The sequence below is a fragment of the Tenebrio molitor genome, chromosome 6 (genome assembly GCF_963966145.1).
Source record: "Tenebrio molitor chromosome 6, icTenMoli1.1, whole genome shotgun sequence".
Lineage (NCBI taxonomy): Eukaryota > Metazoa > Arthropoda > Insecta > Coleoptera > Tenebrionidae > Tenebrio > Tenebrio molitor.
Window position 1 is genome coordinate 6,068,618 of NC_091051.1, and position 18,428 is coordinate 6,087,045.

Here is an 18,428-nt window from a genome sequence, read left to right on the forward strand (position 1 = left end):
AAAATGTTGCCGGCAACATATTGCCAATTGTTGCCTTGGTGTAAGGCCGCCTTTAGATGCAGAATAATCGCCTATTTATTTTGTGTTCAATTTATTATCTAGTGTTCAATTTTGTGTAGTTTAATATTAGATATAATTTTAAAACATTTTTTAAGTTCAGTTTATATCGAGAGTATGAGTGATTACTTCGGATTCCCTGAACAAAATTAGATGGGATACAGGTACTTTAGTCAATGTTAGAAAAAAAAAGCGAATCGTTAAATAAATAATAATATTTAAGTGTAAACATCGACATATCATTGATCAAATATACTTGAAAAAGTAGATAGGTGTTGATTTGACTTATTTTGGACTTATCAAATTGACATTGACTCAATTTGACTGCAGTTTTCATTGTATATTATTTTTTCAAGTTATAATTTAGGCGTACTGAATTAAGTAAAGAGGTAAGCGATTTGTTTTTAAGATTGTCTCGTGCAGAACGTTAGTTACACAGTATTAAGTAGTAAACATTTAATATATAGGCCGTGCCAAACCCAAATAACCACCACCTGTTGAATTCGGTTGGTGAAAACAAAATTACACTAAATGTATAATGGCAATTTTGATATTACTAGGATGCTAGACCAATAAAATCTAAGTACACAACGTTGCCGGTTGATTTTCTGGATAGAATGGAGTGTTGGTTGTTATTTGGTTTTGGCAAAGACTATACACACTTTCTGACTTTAGCAACAATGAAAATGGTATACTCTTGCAGGAGATATGATGCGGGTGCGAGAGAGATAACTCTCGCAGAGAGAGACAGAACACAAAAATAATAATAATGCTGATACTAATCAAATTATCAATCAATATAACACATCAGACTTGATGCAGTGTCAGGATGTCGTAATTTGGTAATTGTCAGTAAATAAAATAATTGGGTGAACATTACGTTAACAATGGTGTCATGACGGCTTTTGTTGTGGATCGAGGTGATCGTGGTCTGCACATCTATCACAGGCTTACCTCCTGTAAAATAATAAAATGGGGTGGTGAGTAACCAGTTCGCTGAAAGTGTTGTGCGAGCACAACCAATACATATTTACAATAATAAATCACACACATCTCAAATATGGTACCATCACAACGTCAACGTCAACTCTTAATAGCTTTGGTGATTGTCAATTATTATTACATATTCATTGAACTCTAGTGCTTTAGGTCATTATCAATTATTATTAACTTATTGAGCTCTGTCCGGGGTTATTAGGAGAAATGGGAAGGGTTCCTACAGAACCCTCTAGGACTCAGTCCTCATCTCAATAAACAACTGTAATCAAACGAGGCGCCCTGATAACACTCAGCGACTCACTCGATCCGTCTACTGGCAGCTCCCCGGTCTCTGCAGTCCATGTGATCACAATCAATTTCACCCCGCTAGCAGCTCCACGGTCTCTGCTAGCGTACAGTTGCCGGAACAAAGGAAGGTTGGACAGTCTAATTAATTAGCTCGACATGTCGGGGCTCTCAATACTCTCAATTAGTTATTATAAATCATTCAAAGACTCACCACGCTAATTGTCTTTAATTATGGCCATGATCATCATCAATATTAATTATTAGAATAGGTAAACTCACCACATCACCAACAGAAACAGGTTACTCAGTAGTGATACACTCACCTTGTGTAAATTAACTACACCTTTCACAAACTCACTTTTACATAAACTTTACTAACAAATTCCAATTGGATTCTTCACCCTGCACTCTGTCACAGTTCGTCTTCGACTGACCTGGTCCGCCCTTTAAATACCCTAATAATAAGTATCCAACAATCACGAAATGGGTCTCATGGTCTGACGCTGACAGATTTGTGACGGTCTGGCATCTCGCACTATTGGGGTGTGCGAGAGGGTTGTAAATAAAGTCTGGGTACTGTTTTGTTTGTCTTGAACTATTTATCGAAATTCCTGAAGGTCCAAAACAAGTCTATAAATCCATCTAACTTTTGGACATATGCAAAAGACGAAAACAGGAAAAAAAATGTGTTTAATATTTCGTTGTCCTACACTCTCTGAAACAGGATACATTATTTATTGCAATGTCTTATTGTTAAAATATTCGGCAATGACGAGTGGACTGACATAATCTGAGCAATCTATTTAGGTTACGTTACATCATCACTCATCAGCAACTGTGAACAATATACAGATAATCTCATAATCACTTGTCACAGTCGTGGCAAGTGTGAGAATCGTATAGGTATGTGGTAATAAAAAACTATTTTTTACAAATCCGATGATAAGGAAATATTTTGAAAAGTTCAATTTAAATTAACTTGAACTTTTCGTTTTAGTTAATAATGCGATTAACGTACATAACATAAATCTTAGATGGCAACACAATTTGTAGAACGCTATAGCAATTTGATTATCTGTTAAGATTCGCCAACATTGTAATCTACACGTGGCAACACAGGCGAATCACTTTTTTTACCGACTGAGTTTTGAATGTGACAATTAAATTATAATTTGACATTTCAATTGCGCCAACCTGTACCGCCCGCACGATTAATCCTATTAAAAAATTAGGAAAAATTGCGAAACTTTATGGTTACATTCCCTTGATTTGAGGCTTCGAATGTGTGCAATCAATTTTCCCTTGTCACTTTATGTTTCCATACACTCTCATAATTCACAATTAATAATTCAAAGAACATATTTATGAATTCGGATCAAAAGAAAATTATTTGTTTTTGAATTATTCCAATTTTACCATTAACAGCGAAAAATGACCAAGATTTACAACTACAGTGTTATAAATAATAAATACCTCATTGTTGGTAAACATCTGCTGACAACTTTTCTAGTAATTCTAAAGAACAATCCACGTCTACTTCTTTTGTGGAACTGACTGCCCAATTTAATAATAATAAATCAAAGCTGAATTTTGCAATTTAAAATCAAATTTCATTTATTTCAAAAACCTGTTTTTATGTTTCATGTTTTTAATGACACCAAATTTAGTGAAAAATTATGTAAATTAATGTAGCGGTTATTGAATTAAAACGAAATATTTACCTGTTTCATTAAAACATTTAAATTTTTACAGGCTCATCGACACAATTATTCCTGAATTTTGTGAGAAGTTTAAATCGGTTAGAAGTGGGTGTTTTCGCGGCAAAACTTGACTCACCCAGTTTCCCGGTGCAGTATGAGTCAATTGGCCGAGGTGCAGTTGGATTTGCAGAAGTATTCAGAATTCCCAAAAGGACCATACTTCAAACCATTCGTCACTGAATCTTACTTTCCTAATCATACGGATTATTTAGCGTAATTCGACTATACCTCCAAGTAAGAAAGGTAGGATTACAATAGCGCCCGTTTTCATTACTTGTACAGCTTGACCAGAATAGCTTGGCGAGTGAGATGCGTACAAGAAGAAACCAGCGAGTCTCTGTAAGACAAGGATATGGCTATGGCTGTAGGTACGGTACACTCAACGAAGCAAATCTGCTCAAAACAGCCCGGACATGCTGTTCACTTGAAGCTTGAAGCGCTGATTTTAGCCCGTTTGTACACGATCTAAACACTTCCAGCCAAACAGACAAGTGCTCTCCGCTAGTGGGAGGGTTTTCAGTCTACTGCGTCACTCGCCAAGCTGTTCTGGTCGACCTGTATCTACGAATAATTTCCATTAAAACCTGTCAGAATCCACCCACTTACACATTTATTGGAAAAAATTATGGTTTCTGTATAAATTAGTAGGGGTGGTAATATTCAATATTCACTCTTTACTGAGAACAACTAATTACCTACAGCTTGGCCGTTTATTCGACATTACTGGACGCTGGTAGTTTGGCCCAAATGACCGATACCGGGTTCGATATTGAAAAGGATGGAAACAGAAAAGTTTATGAATGCATAATTAGGATAAATATTTTTTGAACTTGCTAAATCCAAAATAACATTTTGCAAATGCAACAGTTAACCGCGAACGTAGATTTCGCGCACTAGTGCTTCAAAATCATCCATTGGCCTTTTTCAGTATTCTGAAAATAATTTGACTTGATAATAATAAAATTTGGTCATTTCTCCAATTTGGATGTTGAACATTTCGAAAAAATGAAAATAAATTGCTATTAATTCGATTGACACTTGGACAAGCGCCTTCTATTCATTAAATTGGGAACTATTGGGTAATAATTTAAAAATGCTAATGTTCGTTTCAAAAAATATTGTACAAATCTCGATCTCCTTTGTCGCTTGTGCCTCAAATAATGCTCTCATGTGTGAAAAATGTCTTCTCGCACTCGGTTCGTAAATAACTATAACTAAATTGTCAAGACAAAGTTGACAATATTCAGAACAATGCAATCCTAGATTAATTTTTTGATTTAAAAAAATTACAGATCTGTAGTAAATTCATTTTTGTAATGACGAACTAGCTGGAACTTTTTTTTTGTTAGATTTTTTACAAAATAAATAAAAATTGGACAGTTGGCAAAGATTTAAATTGTCATATTATTGTCACTGCCATAATGAATAAATTTCCAAAACGGAGTAGAGCATTAATAAAGCAAGTAGACGAAGCAGCACATTTTAAAGGCTTTCAACAAAAAAAAAGTAATTACTCACGGAGATAATGGAAACGTAATGAAAAAGTACAAAATTGTGGAAGCAAATGATGTGACCCATAACCTAACCTTTTAAAAGCCCAAATTCGCGGTAAAAAGGTGTGTTTACAAGACAAAAGTTACTAAATTTAGTAACTCTAGTCCGTCATTACAAAAGTGATTTTACTATATGTATAGTATATTTTTTCCTGGTAGGCGGTTGCGCGCACCACTTACAGAATCCTGCAACGAAATGCGACCTCCCTATTGGTTACTTTATTCCACTAACCAACAGGGATGTCGCATTTCGTTGCCAGATTTCGTAAATGGCTCGCGCAACCTCCTACCAGGAAAAAATATACAATACAGGGTGATTCTTAAATAAGTTTGGAAAAAAAACCCGGTAATTGGTGATGATGAGAAGAAGTCATTGACAAAAAAATTATAAAAGTTTTTTCGTTTTCCAGATACAAATGATTGAAAATTTGGTCAAAATTGCTAGTACGCTGCTGAGTTAAAGGTGATTATCTGATTGTCTTGGTAGTTTAGCAACAATAATAATCAAAGGTGCCCGTCACTCACAACGTAACCTTACTCCTCTCGATCATTTCCATAGAAACATTTACAAAGCAGTGTGCTTGCACCTAATGAAGTGAACAAATTCGGACAAATTTTCCCTATTCATAGGGGTTGGAAATACAAGGATATAGGGTAATTTCCATCCTTTTGATTTCACCTCCAAAAGTCATTTACGCAGAATTATTTTGTGTCAAGGATACTCCACATTTTTTTTTCCAAACTTATTTCAGAATCACCTGTAGTGAATGTTGGAATTAGTACCGTACGATCAAATAAAGTGTAGGCGAAAATGGTGATTTCAACCAATCAAAGCATCAGAATAGCACAATCCAGGTAACTTGATTTATTATTTAATTGATCGCACGTTATTTTTGGTTGCATAGTGGTTAAATTTTGTTAAAGGGGGGAATACTTGTAGTAGTCTGAGTTGTTGATAAGTAAATCAATGATAATTATTTTCAGATCCAGACAACGGGAAGAAAAATTGACATCTTTTTTCGTTTTGAAGGGTAGTGGTGGATTAATATTTTATCATTCCCAGGAAATCGTCATAAACATCTTTCTACTCTTTTGTGATTGTTCTTTGCAGTTTGTATGTAAATATACATTTCAGCAAACGATTTATTTGTCGTTTCCAGGTGTTTGATGTTTGTGTAAAATGTGATGTACCCCATCAACTAAAAATGTCAAAACGTATGAAGGAGGAATCCATGCTCCTTTTTTGAAAATAATTAATGGCGACACGCTGTTAGTGCACTGTCCTAGATGTACAATTCATTTTTATTCTTGGTTTTAATTTTGAGAATACCAATTTTAGGTTATAGTCCTGAAAGTAATTTTAAAGTAAAATGAGTAATGTTACATTAGAATTCTTTCAATAATAATCCTTTGTTTTAGGAACAATCTATATTTTTGTTATCTAATAAGCTTTGGAATGAAAAACGGTTTTTGAAATATGGATGTCCAGTTATTACCACCGATGATAAAGTTTATTTGCACAGAGATTCTGATTACACGTTTATTCCACAGTATTCTGTTCTCGATAGTAGTACCGCAACCGAAAAAAATATTTACATTTTTTTAGAAAAAGTGACAAATGTTTTTTTTCATCTATATGGCCAAATACATCCTCGCGGTCCAAATTATAGGATCAACTTTATTGAATTGGTAATCGAAAAATGTAACAATATTGAAAGTTGTCAAGAATTAAACGACTGTCGTAAAGCGGTATGTATTGAACAATCAGTCGCGATTTATTAAAAATGAATTGGTTTAGGTTGTAATGGACTCGGATAAGTTGGAATTATCAAATACGACCATATACATATCTTACTGGGTAGAAATGTATAATAAATTGATAATTTTAGTACAGTATAAAAATAAACATATCATATGCGTAGACGCCAGTGACCCTCTACTCGTCAGGAAAATTGTTATGAACGCTTCTGAACCACAAACAATTTCTACAAGTGAAAGTAATTTAAAATCATAATCGTAATTTTAAAACTTAATTGTTGTATGTACTCGTATTTTTAGATATTTTTAGACAAACTGACCAAGTTAGTACATCTGTCTTTGATCCACAATTTACTTTGTATAGTGGTAATACTGGCTACATATATATTTTACAATGCAGATTTTGTACAACGGAACTGACAATAAAATGCCAAAGCGGTGACCCTATTATCAACACTGTGGATACTTCAAACACCTCGAAAATTGTGAGCTAAATGAATCCTCCTGTCTGTTGTAAACATTTTGAATTTTTCGGCAGGTTTTCAGCGACGGTTCTGTTGTGGAAGGTTGGCAGAAAATTAATTTCCCTCAAACGCTCCACAAAAAAACATACACCAACTGCAGTTTAGTATTTACCACTAACACAACTAATGATTTTCCAATAACACATTTTTGGATTATTGATCGTTGTAAGTATAGTTTTTGTGTTTATTTTGTGAAGCCTGCTTTAGTTTTAGTACATGGATAGGAAAAGAGACATGTCTAGTGATATTTTGATGATGTCTTGCTTTTTAACTCAAAAATTAGACAAATAATATAAACATTAATTATAAATAATAATACGTTTCGAACGAATCCCTCCTCTAGCCGCGATGACAAATTCAGGCTAATTCACATAACCTTCCGATCCTAACTTGATGATTTTATTTACTATGAAATCTGGACACTCCGGTATTGTTGACAATCACTTGTCAATTGTTTTTTGTATAATTCTAAAATATTTTGTTCGTGTTCGTTTCCTGAGATACATAACCGGGAAAATGGTATATAGCTAAATATATAAACTTTCCCGGTTATATAGCTAACTTGACATCTGTCAAAGATAATGTCAAAATGTACAATAAATTGATGTTTTTTAAGATTTTGCCTAAACGAATACGAAAAATGTTATTCAATATTCGTGCGCTGTCAGTTTCAGGTATTCGGCCTGTTTTGCAGCACTTGGCTGACGCCTCGTGCTTAAAATTTCGCCCTCATACCTGAAAAGTTATCTGACAGCGCTACTCATATAATAATTATTATTATTTCAGTTGTGCTCCAATGACCCAAGGATCAATATGATATTGATATGTAATGAGTCAGTTTCTTAAATTAAAAAAAAATATTGTCGATTACTGCCATTTTAATTTTTTTATAATTGAGACTATTTTGAGGGATGTCCGAACCATACAAAAGTTTAAAATTATTCATGTTTTTGGATCAAGTTATGAATGAAAAACGTAATACTGGCTGCATTTAAATTTTGCCAGGGTCGGAAAGTTATGTGAATCAGTTTGTATATTGTTAATCAGGAAAAAAAATAATTTGCCTTTCGTGTTTTAATGAATCGAATAATTTCTAATTAGTAGTTGTCAGTAAGACGATTTTGATTTACTTTATTTTTTCACAGGTGTTGTTAACATTACAAAACCAGCTGAAAACAAAAGTACAACAGAAAAAATGAATGAGGATAAAAACTGTGTGTGCGTTTGTGACAATTTCTACAAGATAGCGTTTTGTTCCTTATTAATTTTAGATTTTATTATTGTGTTTATTATTTTTATTTGTTATATTATCTTAAGATCCCGCCGCAGTGTTCATCAGTCAACTCGTTTAGAAGAAACTGAACTTGAATTGGTTGAAAATCCAAGTGAAACGGAAAACACAGAAGAGGGGCAAACTTCCGTGTGCAGGAAACGTTCTATCTCCACTGTGAATTAATGTTGTTATATACAGGTTGAAATTGAAATGCATCATAATATCGTCGATTTTCTTTACAAACCGTGTATGTCTAATTAGCAAAATTTTTCTGGAAAACTGTTTCAAATTCTTATTTTTTATGTTAACTATTTGGAGTAAAGTGCAAAAAATGTGTATTAAAGTTTTGCATAGTATTTTATCAAAACAGTAATAATTATTTAAATAATTGTATTGATAACTTAATTACATAACATTTTTGATTTACAATGCAAAAATTTCCGATAATAATGCGGAATCTGGAAAAATGCCCCGAATGCTTGCAGCGTTTCCACGTTGAATGGCAAGGGAAATCCTCTCAAAAAGGAATTTCTTTGATTTTGAATTCATAATTATTTAAATAATTAATAATCAAAATGGGACCTAAAGAAAGCCGACGATATGTAAAAAAATTCCGCCTTTACATTATGCGGGTATGCACTTTGATGGCTAATTAATTCCAAATTTTAAATCAATTTGCAACGCTTTTTCGTAAAAATTCAAATAGAAAAAATGTTTCATTTAATAAGCTTTGGTAAAATTAACATAGGTATTTTAGTTACAGCCTGTATACTGGGTGCCCCAAAATGCGCGGAACAACTCAATGGGACAACGTCAACTCATGAGAAAAAAAAAGATGATATGTTTTTGCAAAAATAGCTAAAGGAAGCGAAGAGCAAAGTTTGATTCTTGACTGCCGCATTATGATGGAACGTTTCTATAGTGTAAAAGTTTGCATCGACAAAGCCTTCATAGACATTCGTGGAAGAAAATATCGGCTGCTTATGAGCCGCCTTTGTGCAAACGTTAATATACACTCACCGGCACAAAAAACGACTCACTTTGAATTTTATTAATATAATTAAGTAATTCATTGTCTTAGAATTCTTTTTTGATATCATGTTGTATTGATAAGTGTTATTTAAGTTATTCTTTGCCAAAAAATATCCGACAAACAAAACATTAAACACAGCAAATAAAATTTTATTGAAACAAAAGTAAAAGTAATTTTTTATAAAAAATGTTATGTTATGAAAAATTGCCAAAATTTGAACAGCATTTTGAATTAGTATCTCGTATTGTCAAATTAAATCTTTTAACACGTAAATCAACCGACAAAAACACAACATGGAAGTAGCGCAATTTTTCTAATAATTTATTTAAACAAAGCAATACAGTTGCCATGGTGACCATAGCACTCCCGATTATTGAAAATATCCCAATTTAACTATAATAAAGAAAAATAAGCACAAATATAATTTCAAGATCATTTAATAAAGAAATCATAATGAGTCGTTTTTTATGCCGGTTATATTTTATATTTATCTTTTATATTTTTTATATTTTTTTAATTTATCTTTTGGGTTACTTATTTGTTCATCATTCACCTCATAATCAAACGTTATTTTATTTTTTCTTCTTTCGAATTTTTGGGAAACCTGGATCTACATCTGCCTGCAATTTCCTTACTTTCCTACACTTTCAAAATTTTCAGCTCTGTATCTCAAAAAATTTGATATTTGTTACTTCAGTAAAATTTGTTATTTCATCAAAATCTGCAAAGTACAAAATAAAACATGTGGTCAGCCGAAAAAGTCTAATAGAAATGTTGTACGTTAGGTATTTTACAACACTCAAACTAACCAGGCACCAGGGGAAGCCGAGTGCTTAAACCTAGTTTTCGCGCTGTGAAATACCTCTACATTAATTATTATCTCAATCTCAAGTGTTAAACCAAACCATAACCTAAATGTGTAAGAACTTTTACTGATTTCTGATTTGCAATGACCAGTCTAAATAATTAAAGTTTCTTGAGTATTTAAAAAAAATAGTTTCAATTCCTGAACAAATCAATTCATTGCTGGATCCACGCTGGATCCAGCTGGAATGACGTTGGTCCAGCAAAAATCCAGCTGGATTGAAAACGCTGCTGGATTGCAGTCCCTATTAGCCTATACTCGTACTCTCTAGTCAAATTTCATTTCGTTTAGAGCGAGTCAAATTTAAGTGAAGTTAAATCGGTTCATATAAATAACTTTTTCAACGGTATGTATGTTCGCTCGTAGAGCTTTAATTAAACAAAAATAAGTAACAACGTAAGCTCAATCATTTCAATATTACTAAAAAAATAAAATTTAATCTGGTAATCAAATATTAGGTAAAACTTTGGTTGAGATATTTTTTAATACTTGCCAAATCCTCACACTTATAAACATTTGAATGCAAGCAATAACACTGTTTATAGAATTTTATTTATCGCATTTGTTGACAACATATGTTCCCAATTAACTCTAGCAAATCTTAATGACATTTTTGGTATGTTAAGATATCGTCTTTTAGATATTGGGGCACGATTTGACGCACAATTCCAACATGTCGTCGAAAATGTATCCTTCCTTGCAGAAACATCCCGCTACACAGGCAGCCTCACATGTAGGATTTGGATCCTCACAAGTAGGAGGACAAGCTGAACCGCATTCATCATATTTTTGAAACGGTAAACAATAATCTGCAACAAACACAACTTAATGAAACCGATTAAATTGGTGTACACCTAAACCTTGACAAGCAGATTCCGCTACACATGTTCCTTGAAATTTGTCCTTCTTAAATCCGTCCTTACAATAGCATCCCTCGTTGCATATCAGCCATTCACAGTGGCGGTAGTAAGGAATCGAACAAGTGGGCTCACAAGGATTAGCGCAGTCAGTATGGATCTCGTTATCAGTACAAATAACAGAACTGTTATTGTCATTAACGATTTGTCCTGAAGAAAATTGTTTACCAAACGGAATCAACAAATGTGACACCTACCTCCAGAAGAGAACTCGAACAACATAACCAACAATAAAAATGTATGCATTGTTTACACTGTTATTAATTACTTGTCCCAATCTTAATACGTTGACAGTAAATTAAACTGACTTGTTTTGACGATTTTATATGTGTAGGTACATGAGATTATCGTTGAAGATACTAAAATATTAAGAGGTCAAAGATAGAGACATTCATGACGAAATTTAAAAAATTACAAACAAAACAACCGATGACTAAAGAAATGAATCACCAATCAATAATAAATACGGAGTGCCATTTGAAAAAAAATAGTTTTTGACATCTTTAGTTTGTTATGATTAAAAAATCGCAGTAGGCATATGCGACTGAGCAGGTTGTTGAGAAAACACTCAGCAGATGCGGCAAACATTCAGGACTCAAACAGCGTCAATTATTTTAATTTATGTGGAAGGATTTGGAAGGTACGAATTTTCGAACGGACCCCTGCAATTCGAAATTCTGGTAAAAAAAGCGCCACAGATCAAAAACTATGGCAGATAAGTAAAAACGACTTGTATAGATTTGATTTAAAATGTAGCATAGAATTCAAAAATTAAATCAAATTGGGTAGGTTTAATTAAAAAAAAAAAAACCATAACTTTAATGTTTTTATAATATTGGGACATCCTGTATATATACCGCAATATTTTCCGAATGTACAGTTAATTTCAAAATTATGGAGTACACCTAATTTTCCACAGTGTGAAATGCACTTACATTTTTTGTCAATGATCAATGTCAATTAATCTAACCGAAAACGCGAAAGTGCTCATTCTTTCCAAATTAGAAGAAGGGTGGTCGATCCGGAGGGTAGTCCAGTATTATAACATCGCGAAGAGCACCGTGCAGAGGATAAAAACAGACAATATTATGGTGTTCTAAAGTATCAGCGACATTTTATGTTGTCAAACTTGACTATATAACTTATATAAAAAATATGACGTTCAAATTTCAGTAAGACATCTTTACATGTGGAAAAAATTGTAATAAATCGACTTCTTGGTTTTTGAGGTGTACTCGATAATTTTGAAATTAACTATACACTAGAAGCGTAGCTATCATCTAGACTCTAGAGAAAAGGAAAAGTTGATATCTTTAACGACAAACAAGTTATTATAAGGGTTACTGACGTTCTCGTCATACATGTTTGCTGAAAGTGACAGCTCCTGAGTGTGTGGTCGAGTTTTTAATATTAAAAAATCAACTTGTCTTTGCATACAAAATAAAGTATACAAGAACATACATTGTGTTTTTTATTTCGCTGAACATATAATGTAAAATGGGTATGTTCAGTTCTAAAATGGACGAGTCCACGGCCTCCTAGATTAATAAGAGACTTTTGTCTCTTAACGGCCGCCTGAGTTTTTAGTACGAGGCCTTATTTCTGTTTTTGTGAGGGCGACACAATACATTGCATATTTGGTTGCCTACTATTCAATTTAACAATAATCAATTATGTTACAGTCAGTTACAGTGCAATGTGAAACCAAATAAAAAACGCCGTTTTTGCATATTGAAACAATGTATTATAAAAAAAAAAAACTAATTAATAGGATGATTATTTTAATTTTAATAATTTTCTCTTTGTGGTATTAATATTGATTTTCTTATTTTTTTGTGATTCTAAATTACAATAATTTTTTAATACTGCAGGCACTAATTTGGCTACTATAATGTTACATACCAATTTAAAATGACACTCGCATTGAAAAATTGGGTTATTACAAAGGTAGGATACAAATACATTCTTTAAAATGAAGTCGACCTTGTTGGTTGGAAGATTAGGCAGAATTTTTACCATAATTTGAATGGCATATATTATTAAAGCTACAAATTTTTCATTGGGGTAATTTAGTCTTCCACGATCTTGATTGTAAATAAGTTCCAACAAGGCATTTGTTTTTTCAAGAGAGGAGCTTCGTAAGAGGGATAAACATAAATCACAATTCACAGATTCTTGAACTTTCATAATTAGATATCCACATAGAAATGCTGTAGCTGCTGATTCTATATCATGTGAACTGACATCACATCTAAATGTAGTTAAATTTTCTAAATCTTCTACTATTTCGTCATTTAGAATTATTATGGCGATTTCATGACTATCATTATAGTCAGAATTAACGTCAAGCATTACATTGCTGGTGTATTCAACTCCATTCATTGCATTACTATTATTTATAGTTTTTATCAGACCACTTCTTAAAATTTGTCTGAGAGCATAGTCAGCTGTTCTGCAATCTGTTAAATCATTACAACCACCACGAAGTCTGACGTTTGCAAATAATGATTCCACCGGATCCGAACTAAAACTTCTTGTCAAAACGTAGAAAAAATCAAGATCGCCAATTAAATATTTAATACATAAACTTGTGCTTCTTGCAGTAAAAATTAATGCTTCAGCTGTTTCTTTGCTTAATCCTTTAATTCCGAGATTTTCTGAACTGGACTGTATATCATTGATATATTGGATAAATTCTCCATTTAACCATGATAGTCGAGCATCGTTAATGTTGTTATAGGGAGCAGTATTAGCATCTCTCTGATGAATATGTTGGGTTTTATTGCTAACGTCGTGCAGCTGGAAAAATTTATAGATAGTTTCCATATATTTCACAGTTGCAGTGCAATCCTTAAAATGAGCCAACTCTTCGCCACCATGGTCAGCAAGGTATACTAATGATGCAGTAACCCGTGGTGAAAATATTTGCACTGCTAAATATACTTTCATCTTTTCAAAATTGGATGGATAGAGATGTTTTTTGGTTAAATATCTGACAGGCTTTGTTATTAGACCTTCTTGAATATCTGAGAGTTCTTTTAAATAATTTGCCGAAATTTGTCCATCAGACGAAGCCATGTCATGATCTAAAAACAAATTCCGTGCGTTTTTGACTAGGTGGCAATAGTCAAAACTCAAAAAAAACTTAAGTCCGGGATTGTATGGATGCGGGACTACATTTTCCAGTGTGCCATTTCCAAAATGCTTAAACAGTGCAACGTGGGATTTGTGATTATCCCCTACAATTCTAATAACAAAAAACCCGCACTCACTAAGCATCTTCATCACTTCCAACGTTAGTTTATATAAATCCTTTCCAGTCAATTGCCTATGAAAAAAGTAGCTTGCGGGTATTATGTATTTTGTTGACAATCCATATATTACATAACAAAGAAGCTGATTAGCGATAACTGGCTTAGCTCCAATTTTATCCTGGGACTGATTTATTGTTTCTAAACCGAATATACGGTCCTCTGCTTTCGAATAAGATATGCTTTCTCTGACAGCCATATCGTCAACCACCAAAGAACAAACTTTTTCAGAAGCTCTCAAGGTTTTAATTTCACACATTAGTCTGTGTTTGATTAAGTTATCATTTCCTGTACCAAAGTATTTACTTAATGTTGATTTGCAGGGTAGTTTGAAAAGCAGATTTCTTGGAAACTCGTATCCTTTTGGGGAAGAATATCTCCACGCAATGTACTGGCGAATGGTTAATTCTGACCATCTTGGAACCTTCTTGCTATAATTCTTAATTTGGTCCAAAATAAATATGGCTCGGGGATTCATATTAGCGGCATCAGTTTTAATTGTTTGCATACATTTCCACTCTGAATTATTTTTGTCTTTTTCCACTCTTACTCTTACTTGTTCTTTGAGTCTGTTGTAGCGAATCTGCAACCGCTTCAATTTCTGTGCCAAACACAATTTTGTATAGAACAAGTCTTTTATAGTGATTGTTGATTGTCGTTTGAGTACCGATTTCACAAGAACATCCAAAGTTTTCCAAATTATTAGTTGCTATGTTCATATCATCATTTGAAGACTAAAATTGTATTAACATAAAATTTGGTTTTATTATGATGATAAATATACCTTAAATATAGAAGGTATCACTCCTGTAACTAACATTCGCCGCTTTGTGGTCGAACGAAAATCATTAGGCTTAAAGTGTTCGCTACATACGAGTGAATATTCCTTTAAATTGGGAATATCTAAACATATATCAGTGCAACAATGTTAATACCTATACTTGTATATGAGGATAATTACACCTTACCAGTATAATTAATCAATGTTTGTTTCCATTTTAAATTCAAACTCAAATTTGCGGGAAAGCCATGATACGAAATGTTGTTCAAATTATGTGAATTGCAATTATTTACACAACATTTCCTTATTTCAGACATATTTTGGCAGTTTACGAGAAAAATATTTGTCAATGAAACACGCAGAATGAAACAGTGACAATTAAAGTGTTGGTGACATTATTTTGTCATTCGTGTCATCAATTCTTTTTAACACCCGTCTCCTGTGATGTTTAAATTACTACCGCGAATTTGCAAAAATTTACAAAACGGATCAATAGAGGGAGTTAGTATAGAAAAAGCTAGAAAAAACAGACATTTCATGAACTCACGCAGCCGTATAAGAGACAAAAGTCTCTTTCTAATCTAGGAAGCCGTGGACGAGTCAATTTATTTGAAATAGGCAACCAAACTTACAGATCCATGAATCCTATGTTCAGCTATTATACATATAACAAGTGGTATGATTATTATCGATGATATTATTAGTGAAATTGTGCTGGAGATTTCACGAGTCCGAAGGACGAGTGAAATGTCCTGCTTCAATTTCACGAATTTAATATCATCGATGATTAATCATACCACATGTTATAGGTATTCGATGAGACAATATAATGAATGAAATACAAAATTATTCATTTATTTGTCACATTGACAAATTTATTTCAATCAAAAATCGTAACGACGAAAGTAAATAAGAAAATATTTTTTTTGTTTTTTATAATCGCTGTGATAGCCATGCAACTAAGGACTTTTAAGCGTTTTCATTGGATCATTCATGATCACGTGATACATGAATTATATTGTCAGTAAAATAAAAAACTCACGGTATATTAGCCACACACTTGACAGCATGCATGAATACAGTGTTAGTACTATAGGTACTTCTTTTTATCAAATCCTGTAGTATGTGATCAGGGATGGGCGGTGTCGACAATTTGTGTCGACTATGTCATTGTCGACGCGTCGACAATTACGTAGATGTCGACAAATTGGGAGCTGTCAACAATGTCGACAATGTCAAAAAAGTCGAGTTTCCGACAACTAAAGTTTTAATTGCATTCAGAAAACGTCCTTACTCTCGAAATAAAAATTTAAGAAAAGTGATGGTTTTAAATGCACTCTCCATGTAAATTTTGTTCTAACGGTGTATGTACGCATTTCAAAATAAATTCAATTCTGAAAAATTAAGTTAGGTTATGTCATGTTGTTAACGAACATCAACTACTTTCTAGAAGCCTTTTTTGCGATAAATAGGAATGTCTGATTATTATCAACGCATACAGTTTGGATAAAATTTAAAATAAAGTGGAACAAGTCTTGCTGCAGATTTTCGCTAATATTTAGTTGATTGCAACCGGTTGTAAATCTAAAGTTCTAAATTTGACACTTGTCCAAAAAAAAAATCCAAAAGCCAAAACAATCAATTCGAACATCGTCCGCATTAATAATTTGGTTAGGTTGGGAATAATGCTAGAGCTGAGCACGGTTGATCTGGTTGGTCAATAAGGAGGATTGCTCTCACCTATAATATCGCTAAAACTCCCTATGATTTACTCCTGTTATTTTATTTTTTTATTTATTTTAATTTAATAAAATTTTAATTGTCTTAAATAAATGTTACGACAGATTTACACCAGCGAAAAAAGTTTGTCACACTTTATGTTGTCCACAGCTCTAGGTATCGGTATCGTACAGGATATCTACTCGTATATGTATATGAATCAAAATCTGCTTGCTATGAAAACTTGTCTAATTTTGAGTCTGCCGCTTTATATGTAAAATAAACAAGAGAACAACGAGAAGCCACACTACCTTGATTTGCAAAAATCACCTTTATTGACTATGACATCAGATGACTCCCTCAACGATCATTTATATGCGCCAAATTTATACAATTACCTATCATTTATGAAACCAAATACGAAATTCATTTTTACCGTTATGTTTCAAAATTATATTATTAGAAAAGTTTTCGCTACGGGACTGCGGCCGGTCGGGACCGAGTTAGGTAGAAAATTTCAAGGCAAAACCGAACATCTGGCAGCTTCAAAACATTGCACCCTTCAACGCTCTGAAGGCCGATCTAATAAAACTATAATATTCACCACATACAAGCAGCGGCATTGTGTAGGTGTATCTCCCAAAGTATTACAAATAAATCTGAATTTACTAAGAAAGATCCCTGTAATTGAGGAAATGACTGTTCGTTCGGAGTTTCTACCTGATTTGACAAGAATTATGAATGAGACAAAAATGACCCTTATGGTAAAACATTTTTAAGGTAAAATTACAATGAAACGGTCGGTACAAACATCTTCATCTGGTGTCCCATCGGTTTATTAGTCTGGCCTTCAGAGTCACATAAATATCCGAAAAGATGTTTGCAAATTTACGTTTTTAATTTTGTGCAACGCCAAGAAAACAATTTGCAGACCCTTTGACGGCTTTCAATTAGTTGTTCTCCGATGCCACCCGCACAAAGCTTCCGTATTTACATAGTTGCCTGTTTACCTATGACACTTATTGCTAACATTTAAAATTACAACTCAATTAACACAGCTAATATGAAGTACGAGTAGGGAGTAGGAGCAATTGTATTAGCTGTTCACGATTGATTCAAACACGCAGCAGGCCAAGATATTTTTTTGTTGGTTTGGCGTCAGATCTCGTTATATGACGTTTCGTTATTAAATATTCGTCTTGTTGTCAATTCCGTAATTGATTTATTTAGTACAATTCAATTATAACCTAAAATAGATTTATTATGCCACATCACAATATTGCCAACAAAATGTCAGATTTTTATAGACATTCCGAATTTGAAACAATCGTGAATGTTGTATAATAAACTGTTGGCATATGTACCACAGTGCATGTGAGATTTAAGTCATACATAACCTCACATTATTACAATCTCCGACATTGTCGATATTGTTGACGCAGTGTCGACGTTTTATCGACATTGTCGACATTGATGACATTGATGACGTATTGTCGACGTGTCGACGTCGACAAATAAAGTCGACGCGTCGCCGCCCATCCCTGTATGTGATCATCATATTGGAAACATGAATGCGCATACAGTGCTGCA

At 33.3% G+C, this 18,428-nt stretch overlaps 2 long non-coding RNA genes across 2 annotated transcripts; one reads left to right on the plus strand and one right to left on the minus strand.

The window, feature by feature from the left end:
- The first annotated feature begins 329 nt into the window (after positions 1-329).
- LOC138132688 (uncharacterized) lies at positions 330-7,109 on the plus strand. Its single transcript, XR_011160153.1, has 10 exons — positions 330-446; positions 761-1,037; positions 1,256-1,472; positions 3,097-3,347; positions 5,642-5,767; positions 5,818-6,022; positions 6,077-6,406; positions 6,456-6,654; positions 6,716-6,900; positions 6,954-7,109. It is a non-coding gene; the product is annotated as an uncharacterized lncRNA (long non-coding RNA).
- Positions 7,110-11,036: 3,927 nt separating this feature from the next.
- On the minus strand, positions 11,037-16,176 carry LOC138132687 (uncharacterized). The gene is made up of 3 exons (XR_011160152.1): positions 16,162-16,176; positions 11,225-11,386; positions 11,037-11,177 (listed from the first exon to the last, which is right to left on the minus strand). It is a non-coding gene; the product is annotated as an uncharacterized lncRNA (long non-coding RNA).
- Between the last annotated feature and the right edge of the window lie 2,252 nt (positions 16,177-18,428).